Raw genomic sequence first — 15,656 nt, forward strand, 5'->3', positions numbered from 1 at the left:
AAAGCTGTTCTATGACCTTTTTTTTTTTATTTGCAAATTTCTTAGTTCTCCAATGTGTTCTGGACAGGTGAGATTACTCAATAGCTGAGTTATGGATAGGTGGGGTGTTGCTGTAGCTTCTTCCTTAAGCCATCTGTCTCATCACCTAGAGCAGCTGGCTTCCTTCACTAGACACTAAAAAATAACCACACACAGAAAACTCTTCCCACCACTCCTTCCCTCAACTGATCTCAAATGCTGAAGATCAATCTTAATGTGGCCAGACAGGGCATCTTTTCATGCACAGAGCACAAGGTCCTGCTCTGCCCATAAATCACTCACTATACCATCAAGCCTGATTGCCAGGATATCTATTGTATTTAGGTCTGCCTGACTACTGTACCAAATGTAATAAAGGATGAACTTTTTATTTCTGGGGTACATACACCTCAGAGTGCAGTGGACAATTGGAGACCAGACTTCCTGCAACTGAGCCTCCTACTTTGAAAAACCCTTTAGGGAAGCTAGGGAGCCATACCTTTATAGGGGCAGAACCCTCCACAGATGGAACAAAGAATAGGGGAAAGGCATAGAGTGTTAGCTATCTCCACAATTCCAGGAGTTCGGACTTCTATGCCTACTCCATAGGTATGAAATGTTAACAGTGGTCTGTTTTGTAAGCATCTGTTTTAGAACATGCAGCCTAAGTGCTTTGGAAAGACAATCTGGCCCTGTGGGAAGAGTGCCAGAATGGGCATTCTAAACTGCATCTTTGCTTCTTACTAGCTTTGTAACCTTGGGCAAGTTACTCACTCCACCTCACTTGGAAGCTTGTTTTCCTCATCTGAAAAATGAGGATAATAGACAATGGTTAAGCAAAATATGGTACATGAATTCAATGGTATACAGTTTAGCCATAAGAATTAACAAAGGGGACAATTTCAGAGATCTTGTCTTCAGAGAAGCCTTAGGAAGGCTTATGTGAATTGATGCTGAGTAAAGGGAGCAGAACAGCTAGGTAGCACAGTATACAGAGTGACTGATTCGGAGTCAGGAAGACTTGTCTTCATAAGTTCAAATCTGACCTCAGACACTTATTAGTTATGTGACCCTGGGCTAATAACTTAATCCTCTTCTTCTCAGTTTCTTCATCTGTAAAATGAGCTGGAGAAGGAAATGGCAAAGCTCTCCAGGATCTTTGCCAAGAAATTTCCAAATGGGGTCATGAAGAGTCAGACATAACTAAAATAACTGGACAATGTCAAAGGGAGAATAACCAGGAGAACAACTTATACTATAATAACATAAAAAAGAATAACGTTGAAAGACTTAAGAATTCTGATCTACACAATAACCAAACATAATTAAAGGCGATCAATGACTAACATGCTACTCCACACCAGAGAGAGCCCTGAAGGACTCAGGGTGCAGAATGAGATACACCTTTTGAAACACTGGCCATTGTGGGAATTTCTTCTGCCTGACTATGTATATTATTACAAAGGCTTTGTTTTTTCTTTCTCAGTTATGGCAGGGCTCAGGGTGAGGTCAAAGGGAGAGAAAATAAGTGTTTATTAAATAATTAAAATAAATAAAACCACTGAAACTTTTAAAATAGAAAATGTCTTTTTGAACCAGACTTTCTATTTCTTTGGTAGAGGGAACAGCTGATGAAGAAACTCCCTTTACCATGGAAGAATTTGCAATGTGGACTCAAGGAATTGCCTGAGGCCACGGGGAAGTTAATTGAAAAACTGCCCAGTGTCACACAATCAGTAAGTGTAAGGAAGATTTGAATTCAGGTCTTCCTGACTCTGAGGACAGCTCTTCCATCCATTATTCCATGATGCCTTTATGAAGGACAATAATAAATTATCTCACATGGTCCTTGTGAGACCTAAATGAAATCAAGTATTTGGAACTTTAAAGTGTCCTATACTGTAAATGCCAGTCCATTTTTCTAAAATTCAAAGCAATAGTATTATTCATCTTTACTTGCACACTTCAAAGGGTGTGAGCAAATTGGTCTCCACTAGGTGAGGAGATTAAATTATACCCTGGAAAGACTTTCTAAAAAACTGCATTGTGGTTCCGTAGCTAAAATACTACTTCTGAACTGAGGAGACCTGAATTCAAAATCTGACTTCCCAACTTACTACTTGTTTTGACTTGAATGTTCAAGTTAGAACCACTCAGTCTCCCAGAGTCTCAGTTTCCTCTTCTGGAAAGTGAAGGAATGGGATTAGAAGGCTTCAGAGGTCTCTTTCAATGTTAGAACGCGATTCAGAGGCTCTTCACTTCTTTGGTGTCATGGGTCCACTTGGCAAATAGTGAAGCCTATAAAACCCTTCTCAGAATAAGATTAGGTTGTTTTGGGGTTTTTTAATGCATAAAATAAAATACACAAGAAGTCAATTATATGAAATACAGTTATCAAAAAAAAAAAAATTTTAAGTTTATGAACCCCAGGGCAAGAACTGCTGAGGTGGATCTATGATCTTATTGTCTACACACAGTTTATTTTGACCCCCCTCAGGTACTGTTAGAGAGATTGTCAAGTAAAATTGAAATTACAAAATAATAGAAATGAGCAATTATGTGCCCCCTCTAGACTTCATCTCTGTATATCAGAACTTCACTGCAACATTCTCCATTATGGAAAAAATTTGTGGAAAAAATTTAGTTAAAACAGTCATCTTGTAGCACCTCCAAAGAAAGTTAGCTACTGAGACCCAAAAAGATTAAAATATCATAAAAAGAAATTAGAGGATTAGGTCCAACCACCTGATTTTACAGAGAAGGAAACTGAGGCTTAGAGGAGCTTAGTGTAAGTCAGTCTCACCAATATATCAATTCCATGGGATTGAGTGTATTTCCAGTGGGACCATTGTAAAAAATAATCACACATTATAGGGGACTTCTTCACAGAGTAACCCATTTTTGCATAGTACTTTAAGGCATACTTTAGTTCATTTGAGCCTCTCAATAATTCTATGCAAAAGGTAAGTGCCTTTATTATCTCCAGGTATGAAAAGAAAAATCCTGAAAAGTATAGGGATTTGGTAGAGTGAGGGTCACACTCCAACTTCCACACAAACTAAAATGCATACCTAGGTATACCATGGATGAGTACATCTTGTACATTCCTGCCAACACTACTTTGTCCATTTTCTCAGCCTAGAATACTCTTCTCCCCTCCAATCCTTACCCGCATAACCTATTGCTGAAATTTAAACCATTCCTCAAGGGCCCATCAAACCCACCCTCCATGGAAAAAGGATTCTCAAACCCTATCGCTTATGTTGCTCTCATTTATTTGTTGTATGGTACTTCGTTTTGCCATAATTTGTATTCAGAGGAAGTAAGTACAGTGTAGCGGTGAGCATGTTGGACTTGGAATCAAGAGAGCTATTTTTGATTCTGGCTCTCATTCACCAGTTATGTTACCCTGAGCAAGTCATTCAACCTCCTTAGACCTCAGTAATACATTATAGGGATAAAGTAAGGAAAGATTCCAGCAAACCTTAAATTTCCTGAGAAATGTAGGCTAGTATTACGCAGCTTGTGATTCCTGTGTTTACTCAGTGCTATTAATGATCCCAATCTGCTCCCCAAAAAAAGAGCCCATCTTTTCTACCAATGCTCTCCCGGAGGTGCTATATGGTTGCTAATCTTAGAATACAACAGTCTCCTATGAAACAGAATTCTAGAGACCCAAAGGGCAACTGAGAGTATGGAGGTACACACGGAGAGTATATGTTTGCCATAGCATATTTCTGATTTAAAAAAAAGCTATGATCAGGAAAAAAGGTCTGGTTACCATATGTCAGAAATTATAAATGAAGATTTCTCAGAACTCTTAGAACTAGAGGGCAAATTGAAAATAGAAAGAATCCACTGGTCACCTGCTGAAAGAAACATCAAAATGAAAACTCCAAAGGGCTTCATAACCAAAATCTAGAGTTTCTGGGTCAAAGAAAAGAATAGTATATGCAGCCAACAAGAAAGAGTTCAAATAATGAGAAGCCACAGTAAGGATTACATAAGATATAGCAACTGCCACAATAAAGGAGAGATCTTAAAATATGATATTCCAAAAGAAAGAAGAACTAAGAATAGCTTATCTGGCAAAATTAAGAAAAAAGAAGGAAAGATAATTTTTCAGTGGAATAGAGGATTTCCAAGCATCTTTTATGAAAAGTCTAGATGCTTAGAGACAGAAATGAAAGAGTGAAGAGAAAATTGAAAATGAATACGTAGAAATGAAACATTCATTGCTTATGGGTATATCAAAGCAAATGGCAATCCTACCTAAATTAGTTTATTTATTCGGTGCTTCACCAAACTCTCAAAATAATACTTCATAAAGCTAGAAAAAATAAATTCATCTGCAGGAAACAAAGGTCAAGAATCTCGAGTAAAAATGAAACAAGTGGGAAAGGATATATTAGTATCAGATCTTAAATTGCACTAAAAATAGCGATCATAAAAATTAATAGTAATCATTTAAATTGTAATGATTAAGAGAGGAGTCAATCAGAGGGACAGATTAAATACCCAACATAAAGAAGAAAATAAACACAGAAGCACAAAGACCCCATTTACTGGGAGAAGAACTCACTGTCTGACCATAACTGCTGACAAAACCATATAACAGTCTGGCAGAAATTTGGTTTAGATGGGCATCTCACACAGCACATGAAGATAGACTCCAAATGTATACATGACCTATAAATAAAAAGTCATATCATAAACAAATTAGAGAATCAATAAAGAAATTACCTTTGGTATTTATGGAGAGGTGAATAGTTCATAATTAAACAGGTAATAGAAAAATCCACATAAGAAAAAGTGGGCAATTTGGACTATACAAAATTAAAAGTTCTTAAACAAATTTAATGTGGTTAAAAGGTAATGTAGTTAAAACTAGGGGGGGGAAATTGTTTCAACAAGTTTCTCTGACAAAAGGTTTTTTATGTGTGTGTACATGTACATATGTACATGAAACTGATTCAAATTTATAAAGCTAAGAACCATTTATCAATAAATGGTCAAAAGATATGAATATGCAATTTTCAAAGGAACAGATCCAAGCTAACCACAATCCTATTAAAAAATACCCTAAATCACTAATAATTAGAAAAATTCAATTCAAAGTAACTTTGAGGTACCATCTGCTACCTGCTTGACTGACAAGATGACAAAAGATCAAAATGACAGTTGTTGGAGAGACTATGAGAAAACAAATATACTTGTATGCTGTTGGCGGAGCTATAAATTGGTCAAACCACCCTAAAAGCAATTGGGAACTATGCCCAGAGAGCTGCCAAACTATACATACCATTTGACCCAGCCACACCACCATGAGGCCATTACTCCAAAGAAATCAAAGGAAAACAGATTTATATAAAATTATTTATAATAGCCCTTTTCATGGTAACCAAAAAAAAATGAAACTAAGGTACAGCTTTTCTAGGGGAATGGCTAAACAAACTGTGGAATATTAATATAATGGAATATTATCACGTCAATAAGAAATGATAAGAAAGACAGTTTCAGATGAAACTGAAAAGACATAAATGAATGCCAAGTAAAGTTAGCAGAAATAGGAGGGCATTTTATAGAACTACAGCATTATAGAGAACAATAACTCTGAAAGATTTTATCAACGCAATGATAAACCATGTGTCCGAAAGAATAAAGATGAAACACACTATTTGCTTTCTGACACAGAAGTGATGAATTTAAAATGCAAAAAGAAACATGTGCTTTCAGATATAGCAGAACTAGGAGCACAATTTATAGAGTAATATCATAGGAAAAAAAAACCCTGAAAGACTTCTTCAGTGAAATGATAAACCTAGAGTCCAAAAGAATGAAGATGAAATGCACTTCCTGACAGTGAGGTGATGAACTTAAAACACAGAAAGAAATATTTGTTTTCAAATATTATTAATGTGAGGAATGTTTTCACCATACTATGTAGCTATATACTGAGAGATTTGGGTTGAAGGTCTGTTTATTTTGATTTACTCAGTTGGATCAAGGGCATGGTGAAATCATCAGAGTTTCAAAAAAAATCAAGTTCCTTAAAAATAAAAATAATCAAATATTTCAAAATAAAATGAAGGTGGTAAACAAAAGATAATAATAAAATAAGATTTTTAAAGCATATTTCTGATAACCAATACACAAGAAATGGACTAAGGAAGATCACTGAATAAATGGATAGGAATAGGAAGTAAGCTGAAGAAGCAAGAGGAAGAGACATATCACATATGGATATGTCAGATGTCATGTTGCTACCTCACAATTTAAAAGATGCCTAGAGGAAGGTCCCTAGCACATACAGTGGATCCCCAGTAAGTTCAGTGTCTGGTTCACAATGTCCCTCTTCACCCAAACTCCTGCCTTCATACTGTCTTCAACACATGTTGATGAACCCTTAAAAGTACTAACTTCCCAGTCCCTCAGTCTCTTTCATTCTCATGACCTATTGCCATTGCTCCTCAGAGATGGTCATATTTTTGGTCTTATTGTCACTCACATGTGTTCTATTTCCATGTTACTGTACACAGAGATTCCCTTACCTGATTCTAATATTTTACCATTCATCTTTACTTTAGTCTTATGGGCTCTAGCTCTGTTCTTTATTCTCAATGTGATTTCCATTTCCTCAATCCTTCAGATATTTCCTAGACTGACCATCCTCTTTTGCTCCCTTATCTTGACCCTTTGGTGTTCCAGTATAACTCTAAACTATCCTTCCTTGAATCCCTTACTCCTTTGGCCAATCAAGCCCTGCCAAGCTCCAACTTCTGATTACTTCTACCATCTGCTTCCTTCACTAATATTTAGAGGCTACTGAACGGAGCTGGAGGAAATCACAAAACTCTGCTGACTGGGCCCTCTAAAAATTTATGTTATTTAATCACAACTGGCCCTCACTTCAGCAAGGCAGTCACTCTATTTCTCCCAAGTTAATTTAATAGCCCATTCTCCACAGAGGCTGTTCCAATACTTTTCATCACTCCTTAGGACTGCCATAGTAACCCTTCCCCATATCCTTTCTACTGTAGACCTCACTTCATAGATCACTGATGATAATTAATAATAATAACCTACTCCTCAACTTACATGACTCAAATAACTATCCCCATTATCTCCTCCTTCATCAGTCTTACATGAAGAAATGGACCTTCTTCTTGCCAAGGTCAAACACATTCTTGATTCCATTTTCTCCTATCTTCTCCAGAAGGCTGCTCCACTATCATCCCTGGTCTCTCCTCCTATCTACTGGCTGCTTCATGCTGCCTACAAATACAGTCATGTCTCCCATATCCTCAAAAAATGTTCTCTTGATCTGTCCATTCTCAGTCATTGTCATCCTATATCTCTCCTCCCCTTCTCAGCTAACTTACTTGAGAAAGTCATCTACAGTTAGTTTCTATTTATTTTCTTCTCCCTGTCTTCTAAACCCTGTACAGTCTAAATTCCAGTCTCATCATTCAACTGAAACTGCTCTCTCCAAAGTTAGCACAGATCTCTAAATTGCCAAATCTAAAGACTTTTTCTCAACCCTCATCTTTCTTGACCTCTTTGTAGCTTTTGACACTGTTGGTCTCTTCCTTATGGATGCTTTTATCTATAGGTTTTATGATACTTCTCCCTCTTGATTCTCATCACTACTTGCCTGATTGTTCCTTCTGTTTCCTTTGCTGGACCTTTATTTCTATCATCATATCATATCATCATACACCCTAAGGCTCTGTCCAGGGTTTACTTTCCTTTTTCCTTTATACTATCTTATTTCTTAATCTTAGCACATTCAATGAGCTCATTTATCATCTCTTTGCTGATGATTTCCAGGTCTACAAATCCAGTTAGAAGTTCTTTCTCCTGACTTCATCTCAAATCCCTAACTGTGTACTATACATCTTGAATTGGATGTCTCATAGGCATCTCAAACTCAAAATATCCAAAACAGAACACTTCTCTATTATTGTTGCTGGCATTAAGCATCCTTCCAGTCACCCAGCCTTAAAACCTCAATGTCATTCTCAACTGTTGACACTCACCTTCACATACACACACACACACACACACACACAGAGTTGCCAAAGTGATTTTCCTATTGTGCAGAATACCACGTCACCTGTCCCCCATTCACTAAACTTCTACGGTTCCATGTCAGCTCCACGATGAAATACAAAATACTCAATTTGTCATTAAAAGCTTCTAATAACTTGGGCCCTTCCTATCTTTCCAGTCTTTTTACACTTTGTTCTCCTCCTCATATTTGACAAATAAACTATACTTGCCTACTTGCTAGTCTCTAAGACTTTTCCTATGCCTATAATGCTCTCCCTCCTCATCTCTGCCTCTTGGTTTTCCTGGATTCCTTCAAGACTCTTATGTACTATATCCATTTAAAAGCCTAATACTGAGAAGGGGGTTATAGAATTCACTAGACTGCCAAAGGGTTCCATTAAACCAAAACTTTTGACATTATATGGACACCAACAGAGCAAGAAGACTATTTATCAAATAAATCAAGACAACAAACATTTGTTAAATGTCTACTATTTGACCAGGCACTGGGCAAAGTATGGAGGGTACAAAGAAAAAACAAACAAACAAACAATCCCTTAGCTCAAGGAGTTTATGGTCCAGTGAGGGAGATTACATGCAAATAATTATGTATAAACAAGATACATACTGGATAAATTGGAGAAAATTATAGCAGGAAGGTTCAACATTAAAGGGAATTGGGAGAGACTTCTCACAGAAAGTGGGATTTTTTCTGGAATCTGAAGGAAGCTGGAGAAACCAGGAGATGGAAATGAGGAGGAAGAGCATTCTAGACATGGGAAGCAGTCGGTGAAAATTCAGAGTTGGAAGATGGAGTGTCACGCAGCAAGCAGGTAACTCATACTCACGATAGGGGAGTCGTAATTGTTATTGTTTGTCCTAATTTGTTTTGATTTGCTCATAAATTGGATTTAAATGAGGCAGAGTTACATGAAGGTGTCAGTCTCTCTCTTCTTTCCTGAGTTATTGAAGTTCAGCGGCAGGACAAGTCAAGACAATTTGCCCATGATACAGTGGGTAATCTTGACATCTTCAATTTCTAACCAAGTTCTAAGCACTCCCACAGCACCTGCTTCAACTGTCCTCATAACCATTGGAATAAATTGTTCCCATCTGCCCATTTCACCAGTCTTCACAAGCTTAGGATAGACACACCTCTAACTCACCCATGGGTTTGAAGCCTATCAGCCACCCTTGACCTGGTTTAGCCTATCTGCCAATATGATTACATATGAATGTATGTGTGTGTGTGTGTGTGTGTGTGTGTGTGTGTATGTGTGTGTGTGTATATGTTCAATACAAATTATCACTGCTCATGGTGAAACAACTCAGAATATTTGCCCTCCTGACAGTGTATTTAGTCTTGTTTTGGCAGGATTGGATTCTGCTTGATTAGATGTTCTTGGGATGCATATGTAGACCTCCCATTCCTACTCACATCTTTACACTGAAATATACCTAACCTAACGCAGGCAAAAAGGTATCTATATTGTTCTTCAAAATGCTATTGAAAAATAGGAACACAACATCCATAAGATAATCAGTTTTAGTAATTGAACAATGCCAAATATTGTAAATTCAAGGACCATGTCTTATCATTATACCTCTTCACAGCACTGAAGATATTACATTGAATATAGTAAGCACTCAAATACCTGAAGAAGGGAAGAAATTCTCGTTTCTAGTCTTTTTCAATTCAAACTGATTTTATCCTGAAATTCTTGTTTCTAGGCTTTTTTGATCCTATTTGGTCATCCTCTTCCTCCAATGCTACGTCCTGAATAGCCAAGCCCTCTTTGCTTAAACACCAATGTCTACAAAAAGTCTTTCCTAGACCTTTAGATACAACTGGGAGAGTAAAGGATAAAGCACTGTGACTGGGGTGAGAAAGGGCTGAGTTCAAATCAAATCTCAGATATTTACTAGCCCTGTGTCCCTGGGCAAGTATCTTAATCTCTGTCTGTCTCAGTTTCCTCAATTATAGAATGGGAATCATAACAGCAACCTATATCACAGGGTTGTTATAAGGACCAAATGAGACAATCTTTGTAAAAGCACTTAGCTCAGTGCCTAGCACATGATAGCCATTCTAAAAATCCTTCATCCCTTTCTATTCCTAGTCCTTTCCAAGTGCTGCTGTTTGACCCTCTAACCTTCCATTTTCTCTGTATGTATCTTGATTGTACCTATTCCTGTAGGTATTATCTCTTCCATTTGAATATAAGCTCCTTGAGGACAGGAATTGTTTCCTGTTTTTTATTCCCAGAACTAATCACAGTGCTTGCCTTAGTAAACACTTGCTGGTTGACTGACTTTCAAAAAACACTGCTTAAGTGTCAGTATTGTTATTAAGAACTCCCTATCACCTAATGTATTCAGTGAACAGGGGGAAGATTGGGGATGTGGGGTGGGGTAAAATAATCATAAAACAGAAAAGGAAGAACTAGAAATGCAGCCGGAAAGTTCCAGCAGTAACAGAGGTCAGAATTAATCTTGGCAGGCCTCTCTGTCTCTCATCTCCCAGAAGCAAGTAACAATATACAAAATATAAATCAGCAAAATTAAAATGAACCCAGAGCATCCTCCTAACTTTTAGAAACTTTCCTCTGGCTAAACACTCTCCAAATGAAGTCAATACCAGGAGTTAAGGAAAGAGCACTGGACCAGACTTGGGTTCCAGTCCTGACAGCCACAAACTATCCCATTCTGTGACTTATGTTTCCTTCAAGACACTTCTCCTCTATGGCCTCACTGGCTACATCTATACAAGAAAAGAATTAAACTGGATCATAGGTGCTCAACCTGGGGTCCATGAACTTGTTTTTCACAACTGAATTTCAATATAATCAGCTGCCTTTGTATTAGACGTTTTAAAATATTATTCTGAGAAGGGGTCCACAGGCTTCACTTGACTTCCACGAGTATGTAAGTCACAAAAAAATGTTAAGAACTCCCTACACTGGATGACCTCTAAGGTCCCTCTCTTTCTAGCTCTAACACTCTAGAATTATCCTCCCAGGGAAAGAGGAAAAGAAAGCATCGAAAGAGGCTGTCCCTGGAAACTTGTCCTGGGTGTTTCCACTGGTGGCTCTCCCTTTATCCATGAAACTTTCTGAGTCATCACCATCTGGAAGACTTAGAGTATTTGGTGTGGGGGGAGGTGGTGAGGGGGTAGAACTTTAATTAAGATTATCATCTAGAACAATTTTAAGGCTTTGACACTAAGAATTCTTCCTCTTCAGATTGTAATATGTGTAGATAAATACTGAGATAGATAGAACACATAGATGTATATCTACATCGTATAGATAAAAATAATACATAGATTGATATGATACAGAGATAGATATAGATATAGGAGACAAATTAAAGTCAAGTCTAGCTTAGACAAAATCCAGTATGTCTTAATGTCTGACCTTAGGGTATGAGAGAGAGGGAAAGAAAGAGAAGACAGAAACAGAGAAAAATAGGAACAGAGAAAGGGAAGGGAATAGGCATTTCTGTATCGACTATGTGTCAGATACTGTGTTAAGCACTTTTACATATATTATCTCATTTAATCTTCACAAAAACCCTGCGATTATTTCCATTTTACATTGAGGAAACTGAGGCAGGCAGAAGTTAACTCACTTGCCCAGGATTACACAACTAATAAGCTTCTGAAGCCACATTTCAACTAGGGTCTCCCTGATTCCAGGCCCAGCACCCTATCCACAGCACCACCAGCTGCCCCCAAAGAAAGGGAAAACAAAGAGAGAGACAAAAAAGGAGGAAGAAGGGGAAAGAGAGATAGGGATAGGCAGATCGAGGCAGCCAAACATTAAAAAGCAGTGTAAAAGAACCAGCAGTCTTGCAGTGCTGGCAATACTAGGATACTGTGGAAGCAGGCACACTACTATTTCCTTAACACCAAGACAAAAGCCATCATGCACAAGGCAAATACCCATCCTGAATGCAGCTGCACATCCTGAATTTCCAGACTGTTCTGCTCAAGTAGAAGTCATTGTACAGTTTCTTTATTGCATTGGAAAGTGGGGGTTTCTCAGGTTCATGCATGACTCATAACAAACAGCAGAGAGACAAATATGGAAAGAAATCTCTGTTCCCATTAGAAGGGAAGCTGAGCAGATGCAGGACCTTAACCCTGTGTATCAGTCCTAACTACCTCCATTTAAAGAACTTTGCAAACCTTAAAGGGCCACACCAATTTGAACTCCCCATGCCAATATCACTGAAAAGTAAAAACTGCTAAGCATAAACACCACCTGCTTAAACTTACGTAAAGCACTCCAAATGAAGGAAGTAAAAGAGGCCCCTGGGTGCACCAAGTACCTACCACATGGTTTCCTGTACCCTCTCCACAAATGACTTGTGATGGACGGACTTTCATTCGCCATGCAGCATGGGGCCAGTTATAGTGCATTCCGTACCCCTGTTTTTCTGAGTGCTGCCAGCTGGGAAAAGGGTAACCTATTTACAAATGTGTTATTTTTTTCCAGCTGCATCCAGACTCAAGCATCTTCGCTGCAAATTCCTCTAATAATATTTGGCCCCAAGACAAAATGTATTATGCCCTTCCTAAGACTACAGCCAGAAAAGCCTCAGGTTGCCAAAGAAGCTGGCATCATCATCAAGGTCCCCTTTTATAGCCGCAGCTGTCCCCTTGACTCTTTGTCAAAGGAGGCAGAATTTTAATCCAAGTGAAGGCTCTTGCAGGGGATCCTAGGTAAGGAACCCACAGAGAGAAGTAGAGATAAGCTTTACAAAGCAAAGGAGCATTGTAACAGGTTAGGAACACTCAGGCGGACCTGAAAGAGCTATTTTCTACCAAACCCTCTAATTGCCTGGAATGTGTGATGTTCTTGAAGGTCATTAGAGATATACTGCTGTCAGATTCCTCCCTCTAAGTTTCAACTTTGATATTTTTTTCAGGATTCTGATTTCCTAAAGTGCCCTTTTCATTCCTAAAAGAAAAAATCTACAGCCATTACATTTTTTCAAAGGAATTAGATCAGTAATTCATTTAAAGTAACTTGGAGAGATGAAAGTGAGTAGCAGAAGAATATGAAAACAGCCCAAGAAACTTAGAGGTGTTGTGGTCTGCCCACCCCCACTCCACCCCGGTGGTGTGGCCTCTTGCTGGAAGACAAAACTCATACTCTGGAAAAATCGATGCATATTCAGCATCTCCCCAAACCAATGGAACAGCTGAAAATTCGCCAACATCAATGGCCTTCTCTGCAGCCATTCCTTTGACTTGGATACCAACCATATACATCGTTTATAAAGTCCACATGGCAGGAGGCCACCCTCCTAAATTCATTTACATGATAAGGAAGATTAAAACTGGCTGATGAGAGTTATTACTTGTGCTTGGAGCTTTTGTTTTTGCTTTTAATCTCCTTATCTATGAGGATCTATCTTCTGTAGAGTTTTGTCTGCATGGACAAAATGAAATGGGCTACCCCGGAGCCATGGGCCAGTGACCTGGATCAAACAGAGAAGGAAAAGGGCAGTTCTTGTTTTGTTTTGTTTTTCTTAACAGCAGGAAAGACTGCTTCCCTTGTTGACTTATCTCTGATGTTTGCGCTAACCACACATTGATATAACTCTTTAAAACTCACAAAGCACTTTTCATACATTATTTTATTTGATAACAAAAACAAACAATTCAATGAGTGAGATACTGAAAGGCATTATTTTCATCCCCATCTTACAGATGAGAAAACTGAGACTCCAAGAGGTTAAGTGATTAGCAAGCACCAGAAGCAGGATTCCAACCCCCGATTTCCTCACACCCAGGCTAATATTCAATCCACTCCCTCTTATTGCACCTCTCAAGAGTAGGTGGTCTTTTTCTTTTTTGGAGGGGAAGATGAGACAATCAAGGTTAAGTGACTTGCCCAAAGTCACACAGCTAGTGAATGTCAAGTATCTGAGGTTGGATTTGAATTCAGGTCTTCCTGACTTCAGAGCCAGTGCTCTATCCATTCTATCACCTAGCAGCCCCTTTAGCAGGTGATCTTAAAGTCATTCTGCATCCTGCCATTTCAGTTATGGTCTCAATCTGTAGGATTCATGACTATTAATCATGACTGTTAACAGAATGAACATAAGATTTCTGTGTCTCTTCATTCATTATGTCTATAGTTTCCTGAACTACAGAAACCATTTCTGGATAGCCTTAGAATGAATTTGTAGTCTCCACTTCCTTTCATTACAATAAAATTCAAAATTTAACTGCCTACTATGTACAGAACATTTGGGGGAGGAGGAAGGAGAAGAGGAGTCACAAAATTGAGATAATATATAGTCCCTGCTTCCCAGGAGCTCACAACATAATTAAGGAATAAAATGCAAACCCAGACAGCTAGAATATACAATATTATAAGATAAGTGCATTGGAGAAGTACAAAACGAAGTGTTTCATAAGGTCTGAGGGTCATTGCCAATGAAGGAAACCAGTAAAGTCGTCCTGAAAAAACTATAAATTAAGTTGACCTTTGGGGTTTCAAAAGATCACAAGAACCTAGACTTACAGCCAGAGGGAACATTAGAAATCATCTCATCCATCCCTTTATCATACGTATGGGGAAACTGAGACCCAGAGAACTTAAATTACTTACCACACATTCATAGGATCATAGATTTTCATCTGGACAGGGCCTTAGAGGTCATCTCAACCAATGCCTTTATTTTATAGCTGAGGAAACTGAGGTCATTTACCCAAAGAATTGAGAAAAGTATGTATGTGGGTCCAGAGAGAGGGAGGTTACGAGGGCAGGAGGAGAACATTGAAGCATAGGGAAGAACCAAAACAAAAGTGTGGAGGAACACAATGTGTATTTGGTAGGCAAAGCACTGCATAGTTTGGCTATTGGACAAGGCTGGAGAATTAGGGTTGTGTCCACTTATGTAGGTCTCGAATACCAGGCAGAAAGATGAGTTTAAATTTTACTTGGTTGGAAGTAAGAAGTCACTGGAGATTTTTTTTTTTAATACAATAATGACATGGTATAAACTCAATTGTTTTGTTCTGTTTTGGTTTTGTCATATTTGATTCTGGCCCAGACCTATGATTTATCAGATTAGAAAGCTTCACACAGTTTCGTTACCATTCCGTTGTTTTTTCAGTTCTCTCTGATTCTTCATGACCCCATTTGGGGTTTTCTTGGCACAGATAATAGACTGGTTTGCCATTTCCTTCTCCAGCTCATTTTACAGATGAGGAAACTGAAGTAAACAGGGTTAAGTGACTTGCTCAAGCTCACACAAATGTGGCTGAGGCCACATTTGAACTCAGAAAAATGAGTCGTCTTGACTCCAAATCCAACACTCTATCCACTCCACCCCCTAGATGCCCTCCATAAATTAATACAGATAGGCAACTTAGTGCCTGAGCTCCCAAAGGTCTCACCAGTAGTGTTTGTAAGAAGCAGGGCTTGATCAGATCTTCCTGATTTCCATTATGCCAGACTACCACTTATCAATTCTTTAACCTACCATTATTATTATTTTTGCTCATGCAGAAATGGGAATTATTTTCTGGTCCTGATAACTTCTTAACCTAGATGGAATCTAGTAAA

At 38.3% G+C, this 15,656-nt stretch overlaps 1 protein-coding gene and 1 long non-coding RNA gene across 6 annotated transcripts in view; one reads left to right on the forward strand and one right to left on the reverse strand.

The window, feature by feature from the left end:
- Nucleotides 1–15,656, reverse strand: part of GRIN2A (glutamate ionotropic receptor NMDA type subunit 2A) — a 506,391-nt gene that overhangs the window by 430,426 nt on the left and 60,309 nt on the right. The window lies entirely within an intron of this gene.
- The window catches only part of LOC140504227 (uncharacterized), a 62,267-nt gene that overhangs the window by 24,057 nt on the left and 22,554 nt on the right, over nt 1–15,656 (forward strand). Inside the window, exons 4-5 of one of the 4 annotated variants that reach the window (XR_011967009.1) lie at nt 8,796–8,903; nt 13,003–13,415. The exons of 2 other annotated variants lie outside the window; for them this stretch is intronic. This is a non-coding gene — a long non-coding RNA (uncharacterized lncRNA). Of the gene's footprint in view, nt 1–8,795; nt 8,904–13,002; nt 13,416–15,656 lie in introns of those variants that run through there. One more of the 4 variants, XR_011967008.1, reaches the window with a different exon arrangement.

This window comes from Notamacropus eugenii, chromosome 1 (assembly GCF_028372415.1).
Source record: "Notamacropus eugenii isolate mMacEug1 chromosome 1, mMacEug1.pri_v2, whole genome shotgun sequence".
NCBI lineage: Eukaryota > Metazoa > Chordata > Mammalia > Diprotodontia > Macropodidae > Notamacropus > Notamacropus eugenii.